The following is a 10,982-nucleotide window of genomic DNA, read 5'->3' on the forward strand; positions in this document are numbered from 1 at the left end:
AAATTAATTGATCACAAAAGAGAACAGTTGTTTGAATAAGTAATTTGTAGTTGCAACATGTACACTTATTTGGATAAAGTTTGCCTAAAAGGTCTGTCTTAATGAGTATCCAATTATTCAGATTACCTCAATATTTAAGTCCAAATGTGGTGGCCACAAACTCCATTTGGGACTTGATGGAGCTTGAAGTATTGAGACTTGCAATATAAGGTTACATACCCTTGTTCATGATAGTTAAAAATGAAATGCACCTAATATGTTTCTAATAATATGTAGTACTCATAGTGCATAGTTTTTTTTTGAGCAATACACATTGTATCTGAATATTAATACAAAAACTTAAACACTTTTTCATCTATAATCACATGGAAAAAGTCACATTGTTCATCTAAAATACTAAGCTAAAACATCGTTATAACAAAAGTAGAGTCCCAAAACATGGACCCCTTCTTAAACCTCAAAAGAGAAACACATGGTACAAGGCTACAATATCCTAATCCTCATTTTATGCCTCTCAAAATCTCTAGGATCTTGTCCAACAACATCAAATTGGCATCCATAAAATGCTTATCCAATATAAAACGGTTCTCAAGGGTGAGAAACTCCTTATATCGTGTGACGCCCGCAACTTCTGCTTGGGATTAACGGAGCTTCAAACGTCAGGATATGCAACATAAGATTACATATCCCTATTCATTGTAGTTAAAGATGCATGCACTTAGTATGCATTATTCGCAGAGGATAATTTTTTTCTTTAAATAATACACATTGTACTAGAAGTACTATATCCCAAAAACATAATCATACTTCATAAATCACGTAATGAACTTATATCCAAAAGGGTTATAACACTTATCTAATAGGTCTGTAACAATATAAGCATTAGAGACAATGCTCCATATTTACAAAATTGAAAATAAAACTACTGCACTAAATTGTTGAGCCATTCACACAGCTTGGTTATGATATCTAAAATCACATAAAAAAGTGAAAATTTTTATTACACCAAAAAATCTTAAATATTCCCATGAGTCTAATAATGCAATTCATTTAATAAAATTATACTCCTAAGTGTCTCAAATAAATAAAAATGAAACTCTGTCTTTGTAGCGGATTGGGATTTGAACAACCTAACAGACTAATATATAATCGATCACTCAACTCATGTAATCTTTTCAGAATTCCATGACGTTGCTATGGTCTAAAGAAATTTATTTATCGAATTTCTTTCAAAACGCTACACAAAAACCTTTAAAATCTACAATCATCATCTGATTAGCTTGACCTAGACTTAGGACCCACATCCCTCAACCTGCAACCCTACTCGCTTGATGACACACACACACACACTTTTTATAAACCCTAACTTCATTTTATTAACTATTTTTTCCTTCTTCTCTCTTCTCTCTTCACTCTCAAGTTTCTATTCATTCTTATTCCTTTCCATCTTATCCTTTCTTTCATCTTCTTTAATTCCTTCATCTATTCTTGTGTTCCCAATTTTAAGTCCAAGACTATTAAATGTTGTCATGGTTTGCTAGGCCCACGACACTGCTCTTAGGTTCTCATGCTCGTGACAAAATTTGTGTAGATTTTTTATAGTTGATTGGGATTTGAGATGACAATTGGTGTATATTTGAGATTGGATTGATTTAGATTGTCTAGTTTGATTTGGATAGTTGGAAGGGAAGAGGTAATTTAGTATACCACCCTCTTCCTTAATTATTACTATAGTTTATTCATAATTTAATATAGTAATATAGTTTAAAAACCCTTAAGTATTTCCTATGAAAATAAAGTTTCTGGGCTAGCATATTTATTTAATTAAATTGAGCCTATATAAAACATAACAAAATGGTTCTATGTAAATAAATATAACCCAACCCGACCAATAACATATATGTCTAACTTAATAATCATTTAAGATAACCCAACTCCAATTAAAATAAACCCAATACAAAAATAAAGCCTATGCAAGTCCAAGCCCACCTAAAATATTAGGGGCATAAATGTAATATGAATTCAAAGCTCACCCTAGCATGCTTTACGGGAGACTTAGGTATGGTTTAGAGAGTAAGATGAAAATTTTTTATTTTAGATGAAAGTTTAAAATATTATATTTTAATATTATTATTTTTTGAAATTTGAAAAAGTTATATTTGGTTTGGTTTGGTCACTACAAAATTCTCATTTTTTCATTACAACTTTCCTAAATTCTTAAACAAAATATAATAAACAATTCAAAATGTTCAAATCCAAAAATAATAATAATATTAAAATATAATATTTTAAACTTTTATAAAAAACCAAAAACTCTCGTCTCACTCCCCAAACCAATAACTTCCTATTTTGAAAACAAAACCACTGGGACAGAGAAAGGCTATGCAATGGACTCACTAGAGAGCAACGTGCGATGGCGGTTTGGGTGAAGATCGACAGAGGCATGACTGGAGTCGACGGTGGTGGAACTTATGAGAGAAAGATCGTTTTTGTGCTGTTAGGGAAGAAAAGTGATGGGAAAGGGGATGATGGTTTGCAACGGAGACTCTGTCACAACCCCTAGAAGAATTGCCCGGGACCTCACCTCAACACGACTCATGGAGCCTCAGGATAGTCACATGGCTAGCCTACTTGCATGTCTTGGCTTAGACCATGACATGCAGTGGGCAACCATGGGGCTACTAGCCACATGCAGACCATGTGTGCAAGCTTGCGTGTGCCCTTGAGTGTGCACCTGCGCGCATGCATGTGTGCCCCAGCACCACTTAGCGAGGCTAGTGGCGTGCTCTCGCAAGCACACCATCCAGCGTAGGAATCTAGCCCGTGCCTTAAAGGCGAGGCTAGTGGCATGCCACCAGGCATGCCATCCAGTGCACGGCTCCAGTCCGTATCTTGTAACCCAAGTGTCCAAACTGTCAGCTTGGGTCATGCATGCCCATCGCCCAGGCTACCAGCCTGGGCCATGTAGGACCACATCCCAAGTTACTTGACGGGGCACTATAGCAGCAGCATGGCATCACCTTGTGCCCACCATCAGGCCTAGGTTTGACACCATGCCATGCCCACCATCAGCAGGCCATGCACAACCCCATATCATGTCCACCACCAGACCAACACTTGGCACCTTACCATACCATGCAGCGAGCCGTGGACCAGACCATGACTAGCCCATCCGTAGACCATAGCCCACCATGGGCCATGCATGCCATGACCATCATGGGTAAATTATTTATTTTATTATTTTTATTTATTTTATTTAAAGACTTGTTAATTATTATTTCATTTACTTTATTTATTTATTTTAATTTGCCCAGGGACCTTTTAGGGGTTTCCACTTTGTAAACTCTATAAATAGGACATTTAGACACTTCATTAGGATATTTTGTCATTTTGAACATTGAGTGGCCGACCATAAGCTTGAGAATTTATCATTTTCGGTGCTCTTGCACTTGGGCTCTTTTGGGGTGTAATTTGTGAATCTCCAAGGAGAAGGATCACACCTTGCAATTCGTAAATAGATGTGATTCGATTTATCCTTTAATATATTTGAGATTTCTTTTTAAATCTTTCTGCAATTCGTAAATCAAATATTGTTTGGTTCCTTTGTTCTTTATTTTATTTTTTTGTTGATTGATTGGGAGTGGAGAGGCCGAATCCTTCATTGGGATTTTGGTTTGTGTTGTGGATTGCTAGATCTCTTGTGTTCATGTGTTTTCTCATATGTTCATAAGATTTTCTTGAATTTTCTTGAAGAATCCCACTTGCCAAACACATATTCGGCCAGGCCTAGTCTTTTACCTTACACACAACCTTCAATTGCCATAAACCACAAAACCCTAACCCCACATCATGTCCTACACGCCACCCCCATCTTCCCATAACTAAACAAGCCCTTAAAGCCTAGATCTCACTTAAAGATTTTGGCCATAGCTTCATTGGCTTGGCCGAAACCATAGATCCTAATTATTCTCACTTCCCTTCTCTATCTATAATTTGATTGGTCAATTTCCCTTGATTGATGCACTCCAATTCTATTTTCCTCCAAAACAATTCAGCCCTTTATCCATCCTATCCATTTTCGGTCAACCCTAGTCCATCTAGATCTCAAGATTTCAATTCCTACATTTTAGGAATTACACAATTCCTAACTTTTAGGATCTCTACAAGCCACCTTTGCCCTAGCCGTGTACCCCCACTAGCCTTGGCCGAACCCTTCATCAAACCTAGATTCAATCACTCATCACTAAACCCTAGCCAAGATTGCCCATCATCCATCCCTAGCACACAAGTGGCACCTAAAATCCCAAGGGTCACTTAGCTGTGCACCATCATCACCCAGCTTGCGATCACCTAGCCCAAACACCATCCATACTTCCCACCATTAAACCGTATCCTCATCTCACCCAAGCTCCATTTGGGCTACACGTATAACGCTCGTCCTTGTGGTAAGTCCTTTTCAAAATGATTTTGATAAAAGTCAATAGGAATTACGGTTCTTTTTAAAATTTCTTTTCCTTTCATGCCAAGATACAAAAGACTTCATGTTATAAATAAAATTCATTTTCTTAATTAAAATATTACAGCAGAAAACATTAAATTTTTATAATTAAATTTTCTCGTACAAAATATCTTGCCTAGGCCTTTGTACTCTTTCCCTTAGGCTGTGTCCGTCCTGACCTGTCATGCTCATTTTGTCCCTAGGAGGGCACACATAATAACTAAATGACTCGTAAGCATTATTTCATATAGTTAAAATATATTAACATAGGTTTTCAATCATACATTTATCATTCCATACATACATATCGTACTTATCATGCATACGTCTTTTTTTTCGTTTTAAAACGTTGCGAGGTGGGGTTTTTATTTTAAAACATTCTTTCTTTTCTTAAAACAGTTCCTCATGCATTGCTACCTTTATTTCTTAAAGAGTCTTTTCATGCATTCATCCTTTTACATACATTCATGCGGTCATCTTTTCTTACGTACATTCATACATTCAGTCCATTCATACATACATGCATTCTTTGTTAACATGCATACGTTCTTTTCTTATCACTTTCATTGATTGTTGCTCATTGTTACGCCCCGTATGCTGGGGTTAGTGTTCTTTTAGACCTAATTCCGCCCGTGGCCACGGGTTGAGAATCCATTATATCAGGATGCAGCACTGGGTGCACTATCAATACTACTTACCTGGCATTGCAATCTGTCCAGTCTAGTCCATTTGGTACCTTTTCCATTCCATTCATGTGGCCGTTACGTATTTTCATACATCATGCATTCAGTCCATTTTTTCATTTTTAGTCCTTTCCTTTCCTTTATAGTTCTTTTAGTCCTTTATAGTTCTTACGGTTTTTCAATTCGTTTATTTCATAAAGTTATTTTTAAAAGAAAATGGTTTTCTCTCTTTTCATAAAAGTCATTTTAAAAAAAGTTTCTCTTTTCGTAAAAGTCATTTTAGAAAAAAGAAGTTTTCTTTCTTTTCGTTTAAAAGCGTCAGTTCTTGCATCTTTTAAAGCTTCATTTCGTTTCATTTCATAAACATACATACAATACGTACCACTTATAACATCCATTCACATGCATACACGTATATACTTTAGATGACTGAAAATGGGCTACCAAGTAGGGTCGTTACATACTTGTACTTGAAAACTTAAACTTCGTTTTCTTTTATTTAAAGTGTGTTCTCATGGAGAAAAAGTTTCGTTTTCCTTTTTGAGAAAAACTTTCATTTTCTTCTTCGTTTGTATAAAGAAAAACTCTAGAAGAGTATGAACGCAATACTTACTTGAACTTCATGCCATACTCGATCCATGCAATCCATTCGTGTGCATGTCAGATGGCAACATACATGCATACATATAACCTTATGTCATCATCTATCTAACGCATAAGCAACTATTGGAACACTCTCCATCCATCCCTGGGCTCTTACATGTCATTTACTATGCTTAAACTTTGGGGTCTTATTACTTAAAGTGAACCTCCATGATTCACCTTAGAGTTAAGACATTAAGACCTTCGTCTCATTCTTCTATTTCTACATTCTGACACATGATTCCGACCGACAGAGTTATACGTAGCAACCTTAGACTACTTACCCATTACTACCTTCATGTATCCTAACCCATACTAAATCCTCATTCCTAACCAGTCAGGCTACATGAATTCAAGTCAACTCTGAGACTAAATCACCATGTAACCATGCTGAGGACAGCTTACCCATTATATATGGTGAACCTGTCTGGTACACGTGTCTCACCAAAGACACCTGTATCTTATTCCTTTTATCACCTGAGAACAACTTATAATTCCAATGAACGCCTGCTTATATAAACAAGCTCTATACTCTGATACCAACTTGTTTAGACCCGGTCGATAGGACTTTTCCTACTTCTTGGCCTTATACAAATTCATCCTAACACTTGATAGGAGATGACTGCATCCACAAATGCACCTTTGTCATGTCACGTAGCTCGAGACTAAATTCCGAATTACGTCACAATGTCCATCCTGCTTTCGTTGCACTCTCTAATACCTTTCCACCGCTTCCATATACTCTTAGTCATAAGTCAACCACAAGGTGACACACGTCATCTTGGGTTATAGGCCACATCACCATTTTTTCAGGACACTGTTATACAGTTTCCAACACTACACCATACACTTCAGGCTTCTTCGCTATGCCATCCAACCATTCGTGACACGCAGTCTGATGTATCATGACATAGCGCAAAGTACACTCATGTGAACTCTCTTCCATCCACACTACGACACATATCACTACGATGCACACCTCATGGTGCATTACTATGTAACATGGAGTACGCACCATGCATACTCCCTTCGCTATATCACTTATTATTACGACGCATATCACACGGTGCGTTACTATACGACACAAAGCACACACCACGTGTACTCTCTTCATTTTACTTCACACATCACTACAGTGCACGTCACATGGTGCATCGCTGCAGTACACAAAGTACGCTCCACGCGTACTCCCTTCACACCATATCACAACTACGGCATCCATCTCACACCCATACTTACAGCACAGTTTACAATACTACACAGTTAAGCCCCACACTTCACAACTATGTAGTGAACTCCACAATTACTAACTACATAGTCTACAGTCCAACCAGCCAACTAATATAAATATAAATAATTAGAGATAGATGGTTATACCATCAATGGGATAACCTGTGCGTTGCTCGCTGCCCATCACGATCAAGACATCGGAGGAATCATACGTGGCGGTAACACCTCGTACGGTGGCTGTCCACCAAGTAAAGTGGCAGTTTGGACTTGAGAATAGCTAGACGTGGTCTTAGAAAGGATCAAGGTGGCCTCGTGGTGGTCAAAGGTGGTGGAGCATGGCGGCATTACGCCCTGAACAGTGTATCCAAAAGGGAGGGAGGTTGCTTGAGGTGGAGGAAGGCCATAAAACTTCATGGGAAGCGAGGGAGAGGTGAGGAAGATGTAGTGGCGAGGTGGTGGCTGGGTGGTGGCTCACGGCGGCGGATCGGCGATAAGAAGTGCAATCCGTGCCTTGGAGAGTGGGGGAGAGTGGGAGCTATACAAAGCTCGGTTGTGCATGAAAATTGTTGAGAAAGGTCTTGGTGATGAGAGGAACAAGATAGTGGTGGTGAAACGCCATGGGTAGCCATGCATGGCAGTGCACGGTGGTGCAACCAAATGGGTAGTTGTGGAGACCCATCGGAGAAAGAGAGAGAGGTAGAAGAAAAGGAGGACATGGGGAGGAAGGCCATGATGTGGTGGTGTTGGTGGAAGTGCTTGTAGGCCGTTTTGGCCATGTATGGCGACGCTAGGTGAAGGAAATGGGTGTAAAAATCCATTTTGAAGATGATGCCGTAGAGGGAGGAGGAGGGCACATGGGGACTCGCCGGTGGGAGAGAATGTTGGTTGGAGGATGGTGGTCAGTTGGTGACTGGAGGTTAAACCAAAGCTGCCGTGTAAGGCGGCATGGAGGTGGAAGATGGGTTTTTACCCATTTTGGCTAGTGAAACAGTGGGAGGAGAGAGGGGGAACATGTGAGCTGGCCGACGGGAGGAAGTGTTGATCAGCATGAGAGGAGTGATTGGTGACCAGAGGTGAGGCCAATGGTGGCCAGCAACAGCTCGGCTGTGGAGATGAAGGTTGCGCATGGTAAGGAAGAGCAGAGGCACGACGTGCATGGGAGAGAGAGAGTGAGAGAGGAGAGAGAAGAAGAAAAAGAAATAGAGAAAAAGTGAGGGAGAAAGGCTAGGGACTTGGGTATTTAATCCAAGTAATTCGTTTCGGAATCCTCAAAACGATCTAACGATGAGTTAAAATACTGATTTGAAAACGTATAAGTGTTTTAGTTAAACTAACGTTTGAAATAAAACATTGAGAAGAATTAAGATTTATAAAATAATATTCTTTTATCATTATTTAAAATGAAGAATTATCGTTAATTATTCAAAGAGAATAAAATTATTTAAATTAATTTAGAGTTTTCAACGTAAATTTAAATCTTTTAATATTTTAAAATAACTAAAATATTTAATTTAAGTAATTATCCATAATTATAATATTTTTAGAACTCATTAAAATATTGAAAATATCTCATATATATATATATATATATATTTCCAGAATATTCAAAATATCCTAAACTTTAAAATATTTATCTTACTTTGAAATCCATTGGATAACTTTCAGAACATGCCATCGAGATATGGCACGCAGGATAAGGCTCGGCACGTAGATAGAAACTTGGCACGTAGAACAGGGTTCAACATGAAGATCGAAGTTCAGTACGTAGACCGAAGCTCATAATTAAAGAAGAAGAAATAATGAGCGGATGTCACAACACGTGATCTACACCAAACAAAAGAGTTCTATTAGTCACTTGAGGAGCAACAAGGAGAGGATTGGACCCTTAGTGTTTGGAGGCTTGACTGAGGTCCCCAACAGACTCATTAAGGGAAAGATGTGTATGGTAGATCTAAGGGCTGCAGCTAACAATCACGGCAACTGAATGGCATTGTCTTGATCTGAACTGTCAATGGTAGAGGGAATGCGACGTGGGGCTTGCTAAACTCGACTTTGGGCTTCACATCCATAGGGAGCAGTTCATGTAATAGAGGTTGTAGGTTGCATGATTGTCGGTTGTGGTGCTACCCAGATTTTGCAATGGGTTGCTGCCGTAAGGGTGGTGATCAATGCTATTTATGGTTGAGGGTGGGCTACAGTGTATGCATGACGGTTGTGTTGCTGCACTACTTTTTCGTTGGACGTTGCAACGATTTGGGTTGGCCTCCATGATTGGTCTGGAAGTCAGCTTGTATGGGGGAAATGCTATGTGATGGTGAGGATATTGGTTTCCTTGTGGCCTTGCTGTGCATTGGACTACGTGAAGGGCTGGTGGAAGAGAAATCTAGCGTGGAGGACAGATGGACGCGAGAAAGGTGTTTGTTATGATGGCTGTTGCATATTATGGTTTGATGGTGGTGTGAGTGTGATAAAATTGTGATTTGTTGCAGTTTGAGTAGATTCTGCCTATGAGAATGACAACTGTGATTTTGGGAGGATTTTTAAAGAAGAGGGAGACTCTTAGGTCCCATTGGAAACTTGGATTCAGTAGTATAATTTTAAGCTGAGTCTAACATCTAAATACTTAATTCTCAAATCACTAAACTTATCTCAACTCAAAATTTCTTTACACGTGGGACCCACATCATCTTTCAACTCAACACCTCTATACTCATCTTAATATCCAGACACATCTAAAATCATTTTAGGTGAGTCCCATAAAACTCATTCGACAATTTCAACTCACTACATTCATAAAGAAATCAACTCATCTTAATTCAATTTAACATCCAAATGGGGCCTTAAACAAAAATGCTCATTTTAATTCCATCAATTATATAATGACTAATGTCTGAGAAGAGAGGGAGGATGTGGAAGTTAAGTATTTCAGTACACTCATCCTATAATAATAATGATGATAATAATAATAGTAATGATAATAATGGTAATGATGATGATAATAATAATAATCCTAATTAAAATTAACACTGTATTAATAATATATAAATTTGATAAAAATGATAATAGTATAATAATAACAATAATAGAATGTTTACAATAATATGAAAACACATAAAACATAAAGCTATTCACATTCTATCCCTAATAATACTTGGGTAGAGTTGTTACATTTAGTCTAACCTTGATTTATAGCATTGGCATTGTAGTCCATCCTAGTATGTAGTAGGGACATTTTGATTCAATTTCCATCTCTAGCGATGGTATTTTAGTCCAACTTAGATGTCACACCCCATACTTGGAAGTGAACCCTTTTAAAATTGATAACAAGGGCAATGTCTTATCAATAATAATGTAAAAGTTAAGTAAGCGGTGCCTTATAAATAATAATACGAGCTTAAATACAATAATCTTTGATAATCAAATGCCTCAAAAATCTTTCAAGAATCTAGTTAATGCTACATGACACATTTCTTACTATTCTCTTCTAATCTTACTCACCGTGCTTTCTATTCAAATTATCATGACCATCAATATCATATGAAAAATAGTGATAAAATAGTGATTTATCAATAACTCAGTGAGCAAATGTGTAGAACATGAGCGAGCTACTAAATACAAAATCAAAACTTAATCCCAAAAATAATATACCTATTTTATAAGTATTTAATCATAACATTATAGACAAAATGAAATTCGGCATAAGTATAACCCAAACTACCTCAAAAATAGAAAAAGATACCATACCTACTACTATAACAAGGTTGTGCTTAGTTAAGTAGAACATAAATTATTTTATTTATAAAATAAGTGCACTAAAAAGAGAGATGTTGGTACTAACCTAATAACAAAAGTCACTGGCCATGTGGGGTCACAATAGCTTGAAATTAGAGGCTTAATTAAAGACAATTAGATCAATCGATTGATACGTA

The sequence above is a fragment of the Carya illinoinensis genome, chromosome 1 (genome assembly GCF_018687715.1).
Source record: "Carya illinoinensis cultivar Pawnee chromosome 1, C.illinoinensisPawnee_v1, whole genome shotgun sequence".
Classification (NCBI taxonomy): Eukaryota; Viridiplantae; Streptophyta; class Magnoliopsida; order Fagales; family Juglandaceae; genus Carya; species Carya illinoinensis.